We start from the raw sequence: 21,714 nt of genomic DNA, 5'->3' as shown, positions 1-21,714 counted from the left end.
GTGCGATTAGGCAAGACTAAGGAGGCATAGAATGGGTGTGCAAAATGCAGGGCAATGGGGACAATTGAATTGTGGAGCTGGTTTAAGGAACAGATATTGCGTGTCCTTGATAGGTACGTCCCTGTCAGGCAGGGAGGAAGCGATCAGCTAAGGGAACCGTGGTTTACTAAAAAACCTGTATCTCTTGTTAAGCAGAAGAGGGAGGCTGATGTGACGATGAGACCAGATGGTTCACATGAGGTGATGGAGAGCTACAGATTAGCTAGGAAGGATTTAAAGAGAGAGTTAAGAAGAGCAAGGAGGGTACACGAGCAGACACTGGCAGGTAAATAAAGGAGAACCCGAAAGCTTTCGATAGGTATGTGAGGAATAAGAGGATGACTTGGGTAGGCATAGGGCCAGTCAAAGACAGAAGTGGGAAGTTGTGTGTGGACGCTGTGGAGATTGGAGAGGTGCTAAATGAATGTTTCTCATCTGTTTTCACTGAGGGACAGGAGAATATTGTAGAGGAGGTGACTGAGTTAGAGGCTACTAGAATTGAAAGGGTTAAGGTTAGTAAGGAGGAAGTGTCATCAATTCGACAACGTGTGACGGTAGATAAAGCCCCTGGGCCTGATAGGATTTTTCCGAGGATTGTCTGGGATGCTAGGGAGGAGGTGGTGGAGCCTTTGGCCTTGATCTTGGAGTCCTCATTGTCTACAGGTTTAGTACCAGAGGAGTGGAGAATTGCAAATGTTGTGCCCTTGTTCAAGAGGGGCAGTAGGAATGACCCAGGCAATTATAGACCTGTGAGCCTTAGGTGTGTTGCAGGAAAAATTTTGGAAAGGATTATAAGAGATAGGATTTATAATCATCCAACAATCAACAACTTGATTGGAGATAGTCAGCATGGATTCGTCAAGGGCAGGTCGTGTCTCACAAACGTCATTGAGTTTTTTGAGAAGGTGACCAAGCATGTGGATGAGGGTCGGGCAGTTGGCGTGGTGTACATGGACTTGAGTAAAGCCTTTGATAAGTTTCCCCATGGTAGGCTCTCGGAGAAAATACAGAGGCACGGGATTGAGGGAGATTTAGCCAGTTGGATTAGAAACTGGCTTTCGGTAAGAAGGCAACAAGTGGTGGTTGATGGAGAATATTCAGCCTGGAGTCCGGTAACGCGTGGTGTGCCTCAAGGATCTGTTTTGTGACCACTGCTGTTTGTCATTTGTATAAATGACTTGGACGCAGGAATTGGTTGATGGGTTCGTGAGTTTGCAGATGACACTAAAGTCGGTGGAGTGGTGGACAGTGTGGAAGAATGTTGCAGGTTGCAGGGAGACTTGGATAAACTGCAGAATTGTCCCGAAATTTGGCAAATGGAGATTAATATGGATAAATGTGAGGTGTTTCACTTTGGGAGGAATAATAGGAAGGCAGAACACCGGGTCAACGGAAAGATTCTTAGGCAGTGGAGATGAGCAGAGGGATCGTGGTGTCCGTGTACATAGATTCCTGAAAATTGCCACCCAGGTTGATAGTGCTGTTCAGAAGTCTGATGGTGTTTTAGGTTTCATTGGTAGAGGGATTGAGTTGCGGAGACGTGATGTCATGCTGCAACTCTACAAAACGCTAGTGCGGCCTCAGTTTGAATATTGCGTGGTCGCTCCATTACAGGAAGGATGTGGAATCATTGGAACAGGTGCAGAGGAGATTTACCAGAATGTTGCCTGGTCTGGAGCGAAGGTCTTATGAAGAAAGGCTGAGGAACTTGGGTCTGTTCTCATTGGAGAGAAGGAGGCTCAGAGGGGATTTAATAGAGACATACAAGATGGTCAGTGGATTAGATAGGGTGCACAGTGAGAGTTTTTTTCCGAGGATGATGACTTCAGCTTGTACAAGGGGGTGCAGCTACACTTTGAGGGGTGATGGATTTAAGACAGATGTCAGAGGCAGGTTCTTTACTCAGAGAGTGGTAAGGGTGTGGAATGCCCTGTCTGCCAATGAAGTTAACTCAGCCACATGAGGGGCATTTAAACAGCCCTTGGATCAGCATATGGTTGACAATAGGATAGTGCAGGGGAATGGGCTTCGATTAGTTCACAGGTCGGCGCAACATGGAGGGCCGAAGGGCCTGTTCTGCGTTGTGTTCTTCTATGTTCAGTTACAGTTCACAGATTACTCTACCACTCATTTTAGTGTTGTGTGAAGAGGATAATGAACATCTGCAGAAGGACGCAGAAAGTGTAAGTGAATGGACAATGGCAGATGGAGTGCAACGATGGTAAAAGTGAGACTATCCATTTTGGTAGCAATTAGGGCAAAATGGAGTATTAGTTAAATGGTGAAAAATTGTAGCATGCTGCTATTCCCCGGCTGAATGTTTTAAAGGCCAAGACAGACAGATCTTTGAACAGCAAAGGAATTGAGTTTAAAAATCGGGAGGGGATGCTCCAGTTGTATAGGGTGCTGGTGAGGCTTGATGTCGAATAGTTTGTACAGTTTTAGTCTCCTCACTTGAGAAAGGATGTGCTGGCAGTGGAGGGGGTGCAAAGGAGCTTCACAAGATTGATTCCACAATTGAAAATGTTGCTGTATGGGGAGAGATTGAGGAGACTTGGATTGCACTCTCTGAGACTTCGAAGAATGAGGGGTGTTCTAATAGCACCTTTTAAAATGATGAAAGAAATAGATAGGAAAGAAACACGGAAGTTGTTTCCACTGATGGGTGAAATTACAACTAGGCGGCACAGCCTCAAAATAAGGGTGAACAGATTTAAGACTGAGTTGAGGATGAGCTTCTTCATCCAAAGGGTTGTGAATCTGTGGAATTCTCTGCTCAGTGAAACAGTCAAGGTTCCCTGGTTGAATGTTTTAAAGGCCAAGACAGATAGATCTTTGAACAGGAAAGGAATTGAGTGTTATGGTGAATGGGAGGGTAAGTGGAACTGAGTCCGCAAAAAGATCAGCGATGACCTTATTGAATGGCGGAGCGAGCTGGAAGAGACAGATGACCTACTCCTTTATTTCTTCTGTCCATATGTCCTTAGATTGCCATCCTTGTCATTCCTCCTTCCCTGGAATAGGCCAGTTCTGAACGCTGATCAGTAGGTCTTTAAATATCTCCCGCGTATCAAATGCCGACTTGTTCAATCAAAGCTCCTCCCAATTAATACTGCTCAGCTCCTACCTAATACTGATGTAATTTTCCTTCCCCCAATTTCGTAGCTTCCCCCAAGGTCCTGATTATTCATAGCTATCTTAAAATGTAAGGAGAGGCGATCACCCCGTTGAAGAAGCTCCTGGTTCAGTGTTTTCCCCCATGTGGGAGTCAACTACAGGTTTTCTTGTTCCAAGGTTGGGGAGGAAATAGCCGAGTGGTATTATTGCTGGATTGTTAATTCAGAGACTTAGATAACATTCTGGGGACCGGTGTTCAAATCCCAGCACAGCAGGTGGTGGAATTTGAATTGAATACAAAAGAAAATCATGAATGAAGAATCTAATGATGACCATGAATCCATTGTCAAATGTCAGAAAAACCCACCTGCTTCACTGATGTCCTTTCGGAAAGGAAACTGCCATCCTTACATGGTCTGGCCTACATGTGACTGCAGACCCACAGCTAGATGATTGACTCTGAACTGTCCCCTGGGCAATTCGGGATGGACAATAAACACTGCCGAGCTAGTGATGTCCTCCTCCCATTAGCAAATAAATAAAATTGGATTCTATGTCTTCCGATTGAAGATCGTTTCTTGTTCTCACAGTAATTTCATCGCTTACAGTCAGTTTCCCTCTTGCCTGTCTTTTTGGAATGTCACGTAGCCCTGCACATTTACCTCCAGTGTTGATCGCCTTATAACCATGTCTTTGTAATAGCTCTCAAATCATGCCCGTCAACCTGTATGTGTGCTATGAATTTGTTGATTTTGTTCTGAATACAATGAGCACGCAAGCAAAGAGTCATTAATTTTGATTTATAACTTTATTTCACCTCTTGACACTATTTACAGCTGTTTTCTGTTTCTACATGCTGTCTTTTCCAGTCCCATGCTGAGTATTGTTATCCCAATAGTTCTTTAATGTCAGTGTGTGTGTATTCCTGGGCGACTATGCTCGTGTGGTCTACGGAGTTGTGGAGGTCACAGTTCGAGGACAGCCATTTCATAGGCCTCTGCTGCAGCTAAGAAGAAAAGACAATCTCTTGCTCTGAGCTCTGCAAACCAGGGCAATGTCAAAAAGGAAACAAGGTGAAAAGAATTTCAACAAGGATCTCAAAATTAACTGCTGAATTCACATAAGCATTCCGGGGATCGCCCAATGTAGTGGCCACAACATCCCACTTTCTATTCCTCACAAACAATCCAAAGGCTGAACTATCCGTATCCCTCTTAACTTTTACGTTTTTTGAGCTAATTTCTTGTTTCTAACTTGTGTGTATTTGTGGTGCCTTATGACTTCTTGCATTTAGCAATTGATAAACTCACTTTCTCACTAATTCAGTAAAACCTAGTTTTATAGAATCCCCAGTGTGGAAACAGGCCATTCAGTTCAAGAAGTCCACAGCAACCCTACAAAGAGCATCCCACCCAGACCCATCCCCATTCCCTACTCTATCCCTGTCAGCCTGCATTTCCCATGGCTGATATACCTAACCTACACGTGTGTGGGCACTGTGGGTAATTCAGCATTCCCAATCCACCGAACCTGCACATCTCTGGACTGGTCAAAACAATGATTCGATTTGAATTAGTTATAATGCAGCTGTTAACAGTAATCCTCCGTCCCTGTGTTGGAGCGAGATTTAACATTCAAGATCAAAAATGAAACACTTGAACAAGGTAGCTCAAATTGAGGTTGTTGACTTGCTCGCCGAGCTGGCTTGTTTTCATTGAGACGTTTCGTCACCATGATTGGTGACATCACCAGCAGAGCCTCCAACGAAACAATGTTACTTTACTCTGTCTGGAATTTATACTGTCCGGTCAGTTACCATGAGTACTGTCATTTCGGGTTTTGATCTGTATGGGTTTGTATGTGCGGTCCAATTGTATCTGTTTGTTGGTTGCATTATGGGTGGAGGATCACGCCACTCATACGAAACTGGGACAAGGTAACCATAGTAGCCCAAGCCAAGTGTAGACACGCAGAGGAATTCCTAGAGGCATGGTTCACCACCCATTCTGCAGGCTCACATTCTTGGTCTCTTCAGTTTGAATATGATCACTCAACCATATCCTTTATGACAAACAACAGAGTCTTACTTCCTAAAATCTTCAAACAGGACTGTCCAGACAGATTCACTTGTTCTCATGATATCGTCTTCTGCTGGAGGGATTCCGAAATGTCTGCATTCTTCCTCAACTGAGCATTCCTTGCGTTCGTGGTTGACAGAGCTCTCGGCCATGTCCAACCCATCTCGTACACTTTGGCCTCACCCCTGATGAGGTACCCTGGTCCTCAATGACCAACCCATCAATATCCACATCTAGAAGAACATCAGCCACGATTTCCAACAAGATCCCACCACCAGGCATATATTCCCCTCCCCTCCCTTGTCAGCCTTCTGCAGGGACCATTCCATCAGGACACCTCGGTCCACTCCTTATCCATTCGCAACACCTCCCCATAACCCGACAGCACTTTCCATGCCACCACAGAAGGCATAACATCTGTCCATTTACTTCCTCCGGCTTCACTATCCAAGGCTTCCAGGGGAAGCAGCGATTTACCCACACTTCACTCAATCTAGTCTACTGTATTCACTGCTCACAATATTGTCTCGCTCTGCATCGGGGAGACGAAACACAGACTGACCAACCACTTGGCTGAACACCTATATTCTGTACATAAAAATGGCCCCAGGTTTCCAATTGCCTATCACTTGAGCACCCCATCATGATCCCTGGCCAAAATCTCTGTCTCAGGCTTGCTGCAGTGCTCCAGTGAGTGCAAGGTAGAAGACAAAAATCTCATGTTTGCTTTGCAGAACACCTCCGCTCGGTTCGCAATCAACAACAGCACCTTCCAGTCACCCACCATTTTAACTCCTTTAACTCCCCCTCCCATTCCTTAGACGGCATGTGCATCATGGGCCTCCTGCAGTGCCACAATGATGCCACCCGAAGGGGGCAGGAACAGCAACTCATATTCCGCTTGGGAACCCTGCAGCCCAATGGTATCAATGTGAACTTCACAAGCTTCAAAGTCTCCCCTTCCCCCACTGCATCCCAAAACGAGCCCAACTGCATCCCAAAACCAGCCCAGCTTGTCCCACCTCCCTAACCTGTTCTTCCTCTCACCTATCCCCTCCTCCCACCTCCAGCCGCACCTCCATTTCGTACCGACTAACCTCGTCCCATCTCCTTGACTTGTTCGTCCTCCCCGGACTGACCTATCCCCTCCCTACCTCCTCACCTACACTCACCTCTACTGGCTCCATCCCCACCTCTTTAACTTGTCTGTCTCCTTTCCACCTATCTTCTCCTCTATCCATCTTCGATCCGCCTCCCCCCCTCTCCCTATTTATTTCAGAACCCTCTCCCCCTCCCCCTTTTCTGATGAAAGGTCTCAGCCCAACATCTAAGCTTTTGTGCTCCTGAGATGCTGCTTGGCCTGCTGTGTTCGTCCAGCTGCACACTTTGTTATCTCTATGTGTCTTAACAACCTCATTAAGTGAGTTCTGGAGAGAACTATGCAGGGGAGACTTAGGGTTTGTCATTCTAACTTGCCTGTCCTGAAAGATGAAAGTTGGTTTATTTTGGATGTTTGTTTCATAGCTATGAAAGATATCCTGAAAGGATTTTTCATATCTTTTGTTGAGAATTTTACCCGTTTAGTTACTCTAATCCTTTTCCTTTTTTAAAGTTTGCTTGGTAGTCATAAATTTCAAATATCGGCCGAATTTTATTCGGCTTTGTATTGGTTCTCCGTGATTCCCCGTTAATGGCTCCGCGACCTGCTAGCTAATTACAGAATTTATCATTGATGTGCCTGTCATAAAATCTTTAGTCTTATACTATGTATTCCCAATTTCAGGAGAAAGTCCAGAGACCTTTTAAAGGAAAGGGGTTTAGAAAGAACACTTAAGTTCTATAGATCCAAGTCATGAATAGTTGATAAATTATTTGCACTTCATATTTCCAGAATCTACCCCGGAAGAGAGAGCCCAGAGAATTGCCCAAGCTGTCTGCAAACAGTCAATTGACGTGAAGGAAAATTGGGACCAACTGAAAACCCATGCGAGCAACTGGCAGAAACAGGTGGAAAAGGCGTTCGAGAAACTTCAAGAACCGCAGAAAGCTCTGGATGATCTTGAGTCTCATGTGATAACAGCTGAGGGGGTCCACACTGATTGGCAACCTGTGAATGACCTGTTTATTGACGCATTGCAGGATCACATTGATAAAACCACAGTAAGTGCAATTACTTTACACTTCACTTATGAACAGATGTAACCGCAATGTTGTATCGAGACAATCAGTAATATGAGTAGTGAAGTAATATTGATTGAATGGTTGTTAACTTAATTTGTAAATTAAAACTTAGTTGAGCATGCCTTCTGATGATATCACATTGGTAATATTAGTATAATTGAGGATTTTATTGGTCAGTGACATCAGGTGAGTTATCTGCTTGTTGCCATGTTATCAGGACTAAAGGTGAAGTCTTACCACACCATTTGGCCACTCCTTAGAGAGAGACAACTGGTTATGATTTAATCTGAAGATCACCATGCCTCGGGCAAGTAGAGGGGTTGAGGCGAAGGTCCTTTGTGGTAAGCTCACTGGTGTGGCAATTGAGCCCTCTCTGCAGGGCATCACTCTGCATCACAAACCAACCGTTCAGCCCACGGAATTTGAATAGAGTTTAGGATTGGAGAGCAATCCATGCAATTATATTTTTTTTGAATGAATGTTTCTCAATGGGACTCTCTCACTGGCAAACTTTTTAAAAGCCAGCTCAGCCATACAGGCTCGATCAGTTCCTGATCTCAGCTGAATTTTTTGATCTGGGGTGGGTCAGCGTGAGGAGTTCAGTGATTGGAATGAATTCTCATGAAGTTAGCGAGAGGGATAGTACACGTGAATAGATCAATGTTTTGAAAAGCGGATGAGAACGAGGGGGATCCTCTTCGGGCGGTTGTGGCGGGGGCGGGGTGTGAGGGATGCATCTGCTCCCACGATAAGACATTCCACTCCCGCACATCCCAGATGTCCAAGTTCTTTAAGGACCGCAACTTTCCCCCCACAGTGATCGAGAACGCCCTTGACCGCGTCTCCCGATTTCCCGCAACACATCCCTCACACCCCGCCCCCGCCACAACCGCCCTAAGAGGATCCCCCTCGTTCTCCCACACCACCCTACCAACCTCCGGATACAACGCATCATCCTCCGACACTTCGGCCATTTACAATCCGACCCCACCACCCAAGACATTTTTCCATCCCCACCCCTGTCTGCTTTCCGGAGAGACCACTCTCTCCGTGACTCCCTTGTTCGCTCCACACTGCCCTCCAACCCCACCACACCCGGCACCTTCCCCTGCAACCGCAGGAAATGCTACACTTGCCCCCACACCTCCTCCCTCACCCCTATCCCAGGCCCCAAGATGACATTCCACATTAAGCAGAGGTTCACCTGCACATCTGCCAATGTGGTATACTGCATCCACTGTACCCGGTGCGGCTTCCTCTACATTGGGAAAACCAAGCGGAGGCTTGGGGACCGCTTTGCAGAACACCTCCGCTCAGTTCGCAACAAACAACTGCACCTCCCAGTCGCAAACCATTTCCACTCCCCCTCCCATTCTCTAGATGACATGTCCATCATGGGCCTCCTGCACTGCCACAATGATGCCACCCGAAGGTCGCAGGAACAGCAACTCATATTCCGCCTGGGAACCCTGCAGCCATATGGTATCAATGTGGACTTCACCAGTTTCAAAATCTCCCCTTCCCCTACTGCATCCCTAAACCAGCCCAGTTCGGCCCTCCCCCCACTGCACCACACAACCAGCCCAGCCCTTCTCTCCCCCCCCCCCCCCCCCCACCCACTGCATCCCAAAACCAGTCCAACCTGTCTCTGCCTCCCTAACCAGTTCTTCCTCTCACCCATCCCTTCCTCCCACCCCAAGCCGCACCCCCATCTACCTACTAACCTCATCCCACCTCCTTGACCTGTCCGTCTTCCCTGGACTGACCTATCCCCTCCCTACCTCCCCACCTATACTCTCTCCACCTATCTTCTTTACTCTCCATCTTCGGTCCGCCTCCCCCTCTCTCCCTATTTATTCCAGTTCCCTCTCCCCATCCCCCTCTCTGATGAAGGGTCTAGGCCCGAAACGTCAGCTTTTGTGCTCCTGAGATGCTGCTTGGCCTGCTGTGTTCATCCAGCCTCACATTTTATTATCTTGGACTTCTCCAGCATCTGCAGTTCCCATTATCTCTGATACTATTTATAACACACCACACTGACTGTAACTCCAAGCTGTGTGTTTCTTCAACAAAATATCTGCAAATAAACAAACATCCTGGATGAAGACTTATTATCTGACACTCCACTCACACCAGTTGTATGATCTTTTGATCTGTCTGCTTATAAATTGTGTGCCTGTGTGTTTTCCTCTCTGACCACACGTGATGAAGGGACTGCACTTCAAAAGCTTGTATGATTTCAAATAAACCTGTCAGATTATAACCTGATGCCATGTGGCTTCTGACTTTGTCCATCCTAGTCCAACACCAGCACCTCCACATTATAAGTGTTTGAAACCAAGTCAGTGCAACAGGTATATGTCGAACATTTGACTTCAGAAGGATGCCTCGTGCTGAAAAGTTTATTAATAACAAAGGATTTCTCCATTATGCCATCTATCATAACATGCTGCGCCTCACAGTCATAATGAAAGGATGCCCACTTTAACTTAGCAGCGCCAAGAACAGTTATGGACATTTTTAGCATGGGAGAAGGCCATTCAACCTATTTTATCTGTACCAGCTCTCTCCCAGAGCAACAAAATTAATCCTTTTCTCGAATTCATTCCACATATTTCACAGGATTGAAATATATAGGTACATAGTTAAGAGATTTTAACATCGAGTGAGCAGTTCTCGCACTTCACCTTGTCACTAACAATTGAAAACGTGACTTAGAAAGAGTGGGTCTTTATTTTGTTCTGTTGTGATGATGAAGAAGATGCAAGTCCAAGTGCTGGAACTGGCCTCTTGAACTTAGAAACATTTAAATGTGTATAAAATGAATTCTGTGCGCATCTATTAAAAGCAGTTTTATGGAAGGAAAAGGTACCAAAAAAGATTTGGTGTATTGTACTTGATGCTATTATACTCCAACATGTGAAAACAGAACTCTACGACTGTGAGTGTTGAGATCTGAGAGGGTGCTATCTTGTTTGAATTTACATTGCTAAGTCTAGGCCTATTTTCCCAACAGCAAAATTGGTAATGCAGAAAGAAATGGATGTTTCTCGCATTTGTTGGCTGTAAGTGTCTGTTTAAAGTTTGAGTACAGTTTCCTCATATACAGGTGCTTAACCTGCTTTTACAGTTTGAACATTTGTTGTGCCAATGCAAATTGTTTGAATGGTTTCACCTCCAGTTTTCTTCTTTATACATATTTTGTATTTTTTCAGGGTAAGGACTGCCTGCAAAATCTGAGATTGGGTTTTGAAAGACATCAACCTTTGCTTGCGAGAGATAATGGTAACTGTAGATGCTAGAGAATGCGAGATAACAATGTGTGGAGCTGGATGAACACAGCAGGCCAAGCAGCATCTCAGGAGCACAAAAGCTGACATTTCGGGCCTCGACCCTTCATGCGAGAGAACGTAACGTAAGAAAGAAGAACAGGACTAAGTAGTATTATCCTTCAAAGCCTTGTTGAGTTGATTTGTCCTGTTTTGTTCCTTACTTTTACATTTATTAAATCCACTTTTTTAAAAGCATTCTTTCACAGGATGAGGGCACTGCTGGCAAGGCTAACATTCAATTCCCATCCAGGAATGTCTTGGTAGGTCATTTTGGAAGTCAGTAGAGAGTCAGCCATATTCCTGTGAATTTGAAGTCAGATACCAGAATTGTGAAGGGATGCAGATTCCCTTCCCTAAAGAATAGATTAGTGAATTCAGTTTTCTGTTACAATAATTTATGATAGTTTCATCGTCACTGTTACTTTTAACTCGAGATCTTTATGAATTAAATGTCATTTCCAGCAGATGCTTTTGTATATTATATTTAATATTAGGATTTTAGTTTTAACTTAATTTCTTCTTAACATTTAATCATTAATTTCAGGATGTTTCTCAGATTTTATACGCTTCCTCTCCATTAGGTTTTTAAAGAAGAAATTGCCCCAGTCAAACAAGAAGTCAAAATATTAAATGATCTGGCCAGTCAATTACCTCCGCTTGATGTCTCTTTCTCTCCAAAGATTTCTCACCAGCTTGACGACCTAAATATGAGGTTGAAATTTATACAGGTAACAGTGAAAACATTTTCTAAACTAGCCAATCTGTTGAAGAAAGCATGTCCAGATAATTTGGCTTCAAATATATGAGCAAGATAAAGAACCGTTTCAATTGAAGCAAGCAATTAATATTTTATTATCATAGTTTATGAAGTTATCCAATTTTATAATATTACGTTTTCAAAAATACAATGTTCTTGTCTGTAGTCTGCACTTTAGAATGTAATCGCAAAACAAAATCCAAATAGTGAGACATGTGAGCATCCGAACTACAGTCTGAAATGGCTCAGGACTGGAACAATTTGAATATATTCAGGATGAAGCTGCAGGTAGCAGATATTTTTCCCGATCCATCCAAAAGAATTTGGAATTGGACCATTGTGCTCACTGCTGTACACTTCAGTATTATGTATTGTTTCATATTTTAAGTCCCTGAGAAAGGCATACTTTAATGAATTGCAACAAAGATATACTTGATGCATTGAAGGGAAGAATGACATAAAGTTGTATGAACTGCATGTATTTCTTTCAATTGAGCAGATTTTGATTGATGTCAGCAAAGTAGTAGATGAAAGTTTTCTTTATCCCATAAAGCCGCATGAAATGTTTTATTGAGCAAATTATTTCAGTCTTGTTCTGTGTCAGCAGCTCGCTTGGCCATGTAGCGCAATAAAACTCCTTATCGGTTCTAGCAAGCAGACAAAAACATAAATAGCACCAGGATCTGGATGTTCTACCTCTTGACCCTACCTCACCATCCGATAAGACATAGCTGACCTGCCCTGGACTCAACTCCTCTTCCATACCGGCTTCTCAGAGCGCTCAACTTCTCTATTTCAAAAATCTTATCTACCACCTTCTTTAAATACTTCCAGTGATCTACCTTTCACAATTCTCTTGTATTCTAAACAATCGCTACCTGCTGAAAGCAGAAATTCCTTTGCATCTCAGGTTTCAATCAATGTTCCCTTCTTCTGTAACTATGTTGCTGAGTTTGAGATTTCCACAATAATGGAAACATTGTCTTCACATCTAGCCTGTCAAAAAATTTTGTGTTTCAGTAAGATCACCCCTCATTCTTCTAAACTTGAATGAATAAAGACCTTCTGTGCAACCATTCTTGATAAATCATGATCCGATGAATCGGCCCAGTGAGTCTCTTTTGAACTGCTTCCTATGGCTGTGTATCCTTTCTTGTATTTCTCCAAGTGTGACCTCCTCAATAGCCTGATCAGTTGCAAAAAAACTTGCCCATTTTTAAACTGAAACCTCCTTACAATAAAGGCCAAAATTCCATTTGCCTTCTAAATTACTTGCATCACCATCGTCATGGCTCACATCAACTCCAACCTACCAAAGTGCTTTGATCCTTTGCAATTCACCTACCACTGCAACAGGTCTCCAGCTGATACCGTCTCCCTGGCCTGACAGTCATCCCTGGAATGTCTGGATAACAAGGATACCTGCATCAGGCTGTTACTTATTGATCAGACCACCACCTTCCACACTGTAATTCCAAACAAACTCCTCTCTGAACTCTGAGACCTCGGCCTCAGCATCCCTCTCTGTAACAGGATTCTCGACTTCCTGACCCAGAGACCACAATCAGTAAGGATAGGTGACAACACTTGCTCCACCGTAAACCTCAACACCGGTGCCCAGCAAAGCTGCCCCTACTCTATACTCCTTATGCAATCATGACTGTGTGGCCCCAACTCCATTTACAAGTTTGCTGATGACGCTTCCATTGTAGGTCGGACCTCAAACAACAATAAGTCAGATTACAGGAAAAGCAATTGAGTGCTTGCTGGCATGATGGAAAGATAACAATCTGTCCATCAGCATAAGCAAAATGGAGGAGCTGGTCATTGATTTCAGGAAGCTTCTGTCTGCAGCAATGGTGCTGAGGTGGAGATGGTTGATAGTGTGAAGTTCCTGGGAATGTTGCTCACCAACAATCTGTCCTGGTCAACCCATGTCGACATGATGGTCAAGGAGGCTAAGAAAATTCAGCATGTCCATGAGGACCCTACCTGTTTTTGGAGATGCATCCTATCTGGATGCATCACTGTGTGGTATGGCAGTTGCTGTTCCCAAGACTGCAAGAAGCGAAAGAGAATCATGAGCACAGCCCAATCCGTCACGCAAACTAGCCTTCCATCCATTGACTCCATCTACACTTCCCACTGCCTTGAGAAAGCAACCAACATAATCAAAATACCCCCTCACTCTGATTATACTCTCTTCCGTCCTCTTCTGTCGGGCAGAGGATATCAGATTGAAAAAGCGTACAAATAGATTTAAGAACAGCCTCTTTCCTGTTGTGACTTTTGAACGGACCTCTCAAGTGTTAATTCTGATCTCTCTCTCTCAGCCTCTTCTCTGTGGCTGTAACACTATTCTGCACTTTGTACGGTGTGATTTGCCTACACAGCATGCAAATCAACACTTTTCACAGTATCTCAGTACATGTGACAGCAACAAAGCAATCATTCACCTGCATGCTAGTATGTGTTTCATGGACGAGAGCATCCAAGTCCCCTACCCTGCATTTTTTTTTTAGTGTCTCCCTCTATTTAAGTAAGAGTCTATCTTTTGATTCTTCCTACCTAAGTGTACTTTCCTACATTAAACTCTCTCTACCAACTTTTTTCCGACTTGCTCGACCTGTCTATCCCCTTGCAGATTCTTTCTGTCCTCATGACAACATTCCCTTACTCTATTTTTGTAGCATCAGCAAATTTGGATGAATTTATGCCTTGTCCCCTCCTCTAAGTTATGAATATAGAGAGTAAATAATTCTCGTCCTTGGACTGATCCCTGTGGCACTCCACTAGTTATGGCTTTCCGGCCTGATAAAGATGGTGGTTAGAAAATAACTGGCTGAACCACTGAAATGAAAAATGTGAAAAAATATGCGTTTTCATTGTTTGTGAAATAGTTAAATCAGATTGTAGATAATAAAATATAAATATTACAGTAGTTCTTCATAGTTTATCATTGAGCTTTATGAGAATTCTGAATATAGTTCCTGATTTATGATAGCATCAGTTTTCATGCATCTTTGTCTGAGAATTCAGATTTGTTTTGTCAAAAATTGTGCTGTGCCACACATGATATTTGCTAAATCTGTCCTGTCCCAGCAGTTCAACTCGTTCAGTTTTGAGATAACTTTTGTAAGGACCCCACAGTTGAGCTACCTTGCGTTGATAGCTCACTACACACTTCTTGCATTGAAACAAATGCACCTCAGACCACCTGTCCGTCAGCATTCATCATCTGCTCTGTGTCTACTCTTCCTCTTGGTCACACTGACTTCATTATCTAGTTCCTTACAGGCTGTAGTTATTATCTTGTTACTGCCCACTAACCTGTGCATTTGGCTCCCATCCCCCTGCCACATTACGAGGTCTTACGAGGAAAGGCTGAGGGACTTGAGGCTGTTTTCATTCGAGAGAAGAAGGCTGAGAGGTGACTTAATTGAAACATATAAAATAATCAGAGGGTTAGATAGGGTGGATAGGGAGAGCCTTTTTTCTGGATGGTGACGGCGAGCGCGACGGGGCATAGCTTTAAATTGAGGGGTGAAAGATACAGGACAGATGTCAGAGGTAGTTTCTCGACTCGGAGAGTAGTAAGGGAATGGAACGCTTTGCCTGCAATGGTAGTAGATTTGCCAACTTTAGGTACATTCAAGTCGTCGTTGGATAAGCATATGGACGTACATGGAATAGTGTTGGTTAGATGGGCTTGAGATCGGTACGACAGGTCGACACAACATCGAGGGCCCAAGGGCCTGTACTGTGCTGTAATGTTCTGTGTTCTGTGTTTTATTTATTGTTGAATAGCAGCAGGAGGTGAGGAGGCAGAGACTGCAACCCTGAGGTCACGGAGGGAAGGAAAAGAGGCTCTTACTTGGAGATTGAGAAGCAGGAGAGGGCACAACCCAGAGGTTTGGGAGTGGAGAGAGGCTGCAAGTTGGAGGTCAAGGTGAGGAGAGGCACCAGTTGATGATGTAGATTAAATGTAATACAGAAAATTGTGAAGTTTGGTTCGAAAAACAGTACATAAAACAGAAGGAACCATTCTAAATGGGTGCAGAAGCAGATCGGTTTTGCTGTTCTGTGCATAAACCATTCAGTTAAACCACAGCTAGTCTGAGCTTCAACTCTGTTTACCTGCTGAAAAGGCATGTCGACTGAAAACATTAGCTTGCTTTCTCTCCATGGCTGCTGCCTGACCTACTGTGGTCTCCGGCATTTTTTGTCGTCAGTCTGTTTACCTCCCTTTCTTCTATATCCTTTCATAGCCTTAGCTATCAAAAATAATTTCAGTCACACTCATTCTTATTGATCCAGCACCCACATTCTTTTATGAGAGAGTATTTGAGATCTTGACTGTTGTTTGTATTAAGATAAAAGTGCTTCCTGATTTCAGTTCTGAATGGCTTGCCATTGAATCTCATATATTAATAGATAATACTTCTGATAAGAAATGTTTTCAGAGTGTTATAGTGGAAGCTTCTATGTTCTGTGCATCCTCTATCTAGCCACCAGACTCAGAGTACCTGTTGGGACCATCCAAAAATGACTGAACATTTTCACTCATTAGGTAAGTAGATTGATAATAGGACTCTGGTTCTGTGCCACTGTCAGATCATTGCGACTCCAAAAGGTACCAAAGTAAATTCTGGATTCTAGGCAAATATACCTATGTGTTTAGATCTATTTAGATGCATTCATGTAGGCTAAAAATACTTGAAATAATGTATAATTAGGAGTGACAGGCAACATCTGTGACATTAAATGAAAAACAAGAACAAAGAACTTTGGTTCATATTTCAGCTTCGACAGGCACTAAACAACTAAAAGCACTGTATAACCAATGAAGTAAGTTTTTGAAGTATGTTTGTAATGTCGGAAACACAGCAACAAATATATGCGCAGAAGGCTTTCACAAACAGAACTGTAAAAATGACCACTTACTTTGTGATATTGATTGAATGCTAAGTGTTGGCCAGAATGTAGATCCACTGAACTGAATACAGGTGGTTTGTGGGTAAGAAAGTCTTAACCCTTTGGACAAACCTAATTTTATTTGTAATTTATTAGCAATAACTGAATTGTGCAGTTTAAGTTCAGAAGTTCCCAATTTTAAGTGGAGTTTTAACAAATTCACCTTTGAAGAGCGTTTGGGCTTGATGAACCCAAGTCTCAACTGAGTTAACTCAGCCTTTTGTGTTAGGGATGTATAAATTATCCATCTTAGGGGAGGCGATGGCCTCTCGGTATTGTCACTGGACTGTTCATCCAGAGAGACAAATCATGTTCTGGGGACCTGGATTCAAAGCCCGCTGTGGCAGATGGTGGAATTTGAATTCAATAAATATCCGGAATTCACAATCTGATGATGACCATGAATCTGTTGTTGCTTGTTGGAAAAGCTCATCAGGTTCACGAATGCCTTTTAGGGAAGGAAACTGTCATCCTTACCTGGCCTGGTCTGCATGTGACTCCAGACCCACAGCAATGTGGTTGACTTTTAACTGCCCTCTGGGTAATCAGGGCTGGGCAATAAATGCTGCCTCGCCAGTGACGCCCTCGACGAGATTGAATCAAGAAAAAAAATTACGATTGCCTTTTCTAACTTCTCAGCCTTCAGTAATTGATTCTCCCAGTGCTAGAGAAGAAGTGGTGACTGTGGCTTATTCTATTCCCAAGGTTTAACATGATGCAACTGATGGTAAAGTTAATAAGCTTTATGAAAACATAAGTAAATATATATAATTAAATAAAAATAGCAAAGTCATTAATTAGAACTCGGCTACAACATGTAAGAGCTCCTGTGTTCCAGTATGGTCTGGTGCAAGCATGTTTGCTGTAAGCACTTAATGTTTGAGTAGCTTGTGTTTATGAGCTGGAGGCTGATCTAGGGATGCTGGGACACATCAGGAGGGGAGCAAGTTACCTGGATTCTTTGCACCAAGAGGCAGTCACAGCCCTTAAGTTTGTGTTTGTCTGATTTGGTCAGTCTTCAGGCGCAGGAGAGGTCGATGGTGGAGGTTCATTACGCTAATACTGGGGAAAGTAGGACTGTCCTGTGGTGAGTTATGGATTCAACTGGGCCTGTGTTCATGTGAGTTTAAAAAGATGAGGGGGGGATCTGATTGAAATATAGAAAGTTGGAACTGAGCCAGATGAACTCAATGCAGGGAAGCTATTTTCCCTGTTTGTGGTGCTGGGACCAGGGGTCACAGTCTCAGAATTTGGGGTAGATCAGTTAGGACTAGGATGAGGACAACATCTCGTCATTCAAGCAGAGTGAATCTGTGAAATTTTCAACCACAGAAGACCATGGGAGCCATCACTGAATGTATTCAAGAACAAGACAAGGTGGCTCGGTGGCTCACCACTGCTGCCTCACAGTGCCAGTGACCTGTTTTGATTCCACCCTTGGGTAACTATCCATGTGGAGTTTGTACATTCTCCCTGTGTCAGTGTGGGCTTCCACCAGGTGCTCCGGTTTCTTCCCACAGTCCAAAAATATGCAGGCCAAGTGGATAAGGCATGGTAAATGCATAGTTATGGAGCAAGGATGGAGGGGCCAGTCTTGGACACGATGCACTTCGAAGGGTCAGTGTCGACTTAATCAGCTGAAAACATTTTGCATTGTAGGGATTCTTTGATTTTGTGATAGATTTTTAGATGTTAAAAGATTCAATAAGTATACAGGAAAGTGGGAATATGATATCGAGATGTAAGATCGGCCATGATCTTATTGAATGGTGGACTTGGCTTGAAGGGCTGATTGGCTTATTCCTGCTTCTAGTTTCCATGTTCTTCTGTGACTGAATAAGGCTGATAGCGGAACTAGAATGCATGAGCTTTAGGGTGGATGTGCAAATTGACTATCGCACTGTGGTAAAAAAACACACTTTCAAAGGGGCTTGATAAACGCAACGTAGTATAATCAGTGGGATTGACACTATTCTGTGCAGCAAAGAGTGAGAGTCTGTAACTGTGGAAGCCATTGCCACAGAAGACTGCGAAGGCTAAGTCATTGAGTGTATTTAAGACAGAGATAAATAGGTTTGTGGACTAGTAAGTGCATCAAGGGTTACGGGGAGAATGCAGGAGAATGGGGTTCAGAAGTATGTCAGCCGTGCTTGAATGACAGAGCAGACTCAGTGTGCAGACTGGCCTAATTCTGCTCATATATCTTAGGGTCTTATTTGCTCAGACGGGAAAAGACCTTGCGGTGGGAGGTGGAGAATCCAGACATTGCAGGCAGGACAAAAAAGGAGTTTGTGAATAGTTGTAATGAGGAATTTGGCACCATGAAGCAGAGCCTTCAATGTCACAATCTCTGGATGCATAATGTGTTGGGCAGAAAGGCTTATTTCCATGCAGTGTGCCACCAAGATTCTAACTCCAGACAAACATATCCATCTTCTTTGCGCTCAATCTGACTCCTACGAGCAGGGAGCTTTCCCCCCATTCCCGTTAAAACCAGTTTTGCTCAGTTCCCTGGATGCCACATTTGGTCAAATGTGGCCTTGATGTCAAGAACAATCACTGTCGCCCTCACTCCCTCACCTCTTTTTTGTCCATTTTTGAACCAGGGCATCAATGAGGCCAGGAGCTGGGTGGCCCTGGTAGAAACCCAACTGAGTGTTAGTGAGTAGGTGATGCCTTTATTTTCACCTACTGTAGTCCCAATCATGCAACTCTGTCAATTGCTGCCCCTGCCAAGCGCTGGAAGCCTCCCCAGCGTTATCCAGACAGCAGAAAATTTGTTTCAGGAAGACGAGGACATGCCCTGTCAAATTTCATGTGGATGTGCTGTTGCACATGCACAGAGCGTGATTAAAGGGAGTCAGCATGGCTTTGTGATGGGCGGGACATGCCTTACAAATCTGATTGAGTTCTTTGAGGAGGTCATGAGACAGGATGACGAGGGGCGAGCAGTGGATGTGGTGTACATGGACATCAGCAAAGCATTTGATAAGGTTCCCCACGGCAGGCATTTTCATAAAGTCAGGAGGTATGGAAATCAGGGTGACTTGGCTGTCTGGATTCAGAATTGGTTGGCTGACAGGAGGCAGAGAGTGGTTGTAGATGGTAAATATTCTGCCTGGAGGTCAGTGCTGAGTGGTGACCCGCTGGGCTCTGTTCTTGGGCCTCTGCTGTTTGTAGTTTTTAGAAATGACTTGGATGTGGAGGTTGAGGGGTGGGTTAGTATGTTTGCTGCTGACACAAAGGTTGGAGGTGCCGTTGATAGTATTGAGGGCTATTGCAGGCTTCAGCGAGACATTGACAGTATGCAGAGGTGGGCTGAGAAATGGCAGATGGAGTTCAACCTGGATAAATGCGAGGTGATGCATTTTGGAAGGTCGAATTTAGATGCTGAATCTAGGATTAAAGGCAGATGCTCGGCAGTGTATAGGAACAGCGGAATCTTGGTGTTCAAGTGCATAGCTCCCTCAAAGTTGCCACACAAGTGGATAAGGTTGTTAAGAAAGCATATGGTGTTTTGGCTTTTATTAACAGGGGGATCGAGTTTAAGTGCCGCGAGGTTATGCTGCAGCTCTACAAAACCCTGGTGAGACCACACTGGAATATTGTGTCCAGTTCCGGTTGCCCTATTATAGGAAAGATGTGGAGGCTTTGGAGAGGGTGCAAAGGAGGTTTACCAGGTTGAGAAGGTTGACTGAGCTTGGACTTTGCTCTCTGGAGAGAAGGAGGAAGAGAGGTGACCTGCTCAAGGTATACAAGGTAATGAGAGGAATGGATAGAGTCGATAGCCAGAGACTTATCCCCAGGGCAGGATTGACTGCCGCGAGGCATAGTTTTAAGGTGTTAGGAGGAAGGTATAGAGGAGATGTCAGAGGGAGGTTCTTCACCCAGAGAGTTGTGAGTGCATGGAATACTTTGCCAGTGGTAATGGTGGAAGCAGAGCCATTAGTGACATTTAAGCAACTGCTGGACATGCACATGAACAGCAGTGAATTGAGGTGAATGTAAATTAGGTTAGGTTATTTTTGGATTGGGATTATTCCACGGCACAACATGGTGGGCCGAAGGGCCTGTACTGTGCTATACTTTTCTATGTTCTATGTTGTGTGTAAGAGTCAGAAGCCCAGTTGTTAGTGGCTTGGCTCTTTAGCTCAGTAGCTACCCCTTAATTTTTTGATGGCCAAAAGTGGCTGGCAAAGCAGACTTGCAACTTGAAAGCATTATGACATTGGCCAGGATGTGAAGCATTGACCTACATGGTTTTTTTCAGATGTCTATTACTGCATCCATGTCTGTGAATGATTTGCGTAGCAGCCTTGAAGTTTTCACAGAGTCCTTCAGAACTTAGATGTGGACCTTGGCAACTTTAAAGAAGTCTAAAAAATATCAACACACATACATTTTGGCAATGACTGGTATGAACATCGATAGAGAGTGGATAGCCAGAGACTTTTTCCGAGGGTGAAGGTAGCTCTTATGAGGAGGCATAGTTTAAAAGTAAGTGGAGGTAGATATCGGGTAAACGTGAGAAGTAGGTTCTTTACTCAGAGAGTGGCAGAAGCGTGGAATGCATTGCCAGAGAGGGGAGTGGAGTCAGCTTCATTAGGAGCATTTAAGCAGCTATTAGACAGGCATATGGATGATAGTATAAGGTAAGGGTGGAGGTTAGCTCGACGTTAGGTTGAGGGTAAAAGCTCAGCACAACACTGTGTGCTGAAGGGCCAGTCCTGTGCTGTACTGTTGTATGTTTGTATGCTCTATGAATCCATCAGTAATTGATCTGCAAGTAGCTGACAGTGTCTTTAAATAACTCTGGCAGAGGGGTTATTCATGTTCCTGGTGATCATACGTTCAGCAATGTGTCATTGAGGGACTTGAAGCATTGAGCTCTGATATCACAGTATTGGCAATATCTTGCCTCCTCGACATCCTTTCATCAGGTATTTGCTGCATGCAACATAGAATTGTCAGAATAGCATCCATGGCAACTTGCATTTGATGTGTGCTCATGAGTCATATATACCATTTCAGATCTCAAAACCCTTTGTGGCCCTGAAAAACCAGGCGGCGAGATTGCAGACTTTACACCAAGCATGATTATCTGAATCTTTTCTCTCCTACTATAAAGCTGACAGTGAGACTTCCGTGAGTTCCACTGTATTCACCAGATGCTGTTTGCCAGTTATGACATGAATTTCATGTAGCTTTTGACCACCTACATGAGGAATGGGTAACA

The 21,714-nt window shown here is 44.0% G+C and overlaps 1 protein-coding gene and 1 pseudogene across 1 annotated transcript in view; both read left to right on the top strand.

Moving 5' to 3' along the window:
* Positions 1-7,227, top strand: part of LOC132209407 (dystrotelin-like) — a 67,982-nt gene extending 60,755 nt beyond the window's left edge. The window contains exon 4 of the mRNA XM_059644495.1: positions 7,126-7,227. The gene's annotated coding sequence lies outside the window, so the exon portion shown is untranslated. The remainder of the gene's footprint in view (positions 1-7,125) is intronic.
* LOC132209404 (utrophin-like) overlaps positions 2,238-21,714 on the top strand; it is a 159,795-nt pseudogene continuing 140,318 nt past the window's right edge.

This window comes from Stegostoma tigrinum, unplaced genomic scaffold (genome assembly GCF_030684315.1).
Source record: "Stegostoma tigrinum isolate sSteTig4 unplaced genomic scaffold, sSteTig4.hap1 scaffold_91, whole genome shotgun sequence".
NCBI lineage: Eukaryota > Metazoa > Chordata > Chondrichthyes > Orectolobiformes > Stegostomatidae > Stegostoma > Stegostoma tigrinum.
The sequence above is the reverse complement of the archived record's forward strand: the minus strand, read 5'-3'. Positions and strand labels throughout refer to the sequence as shown.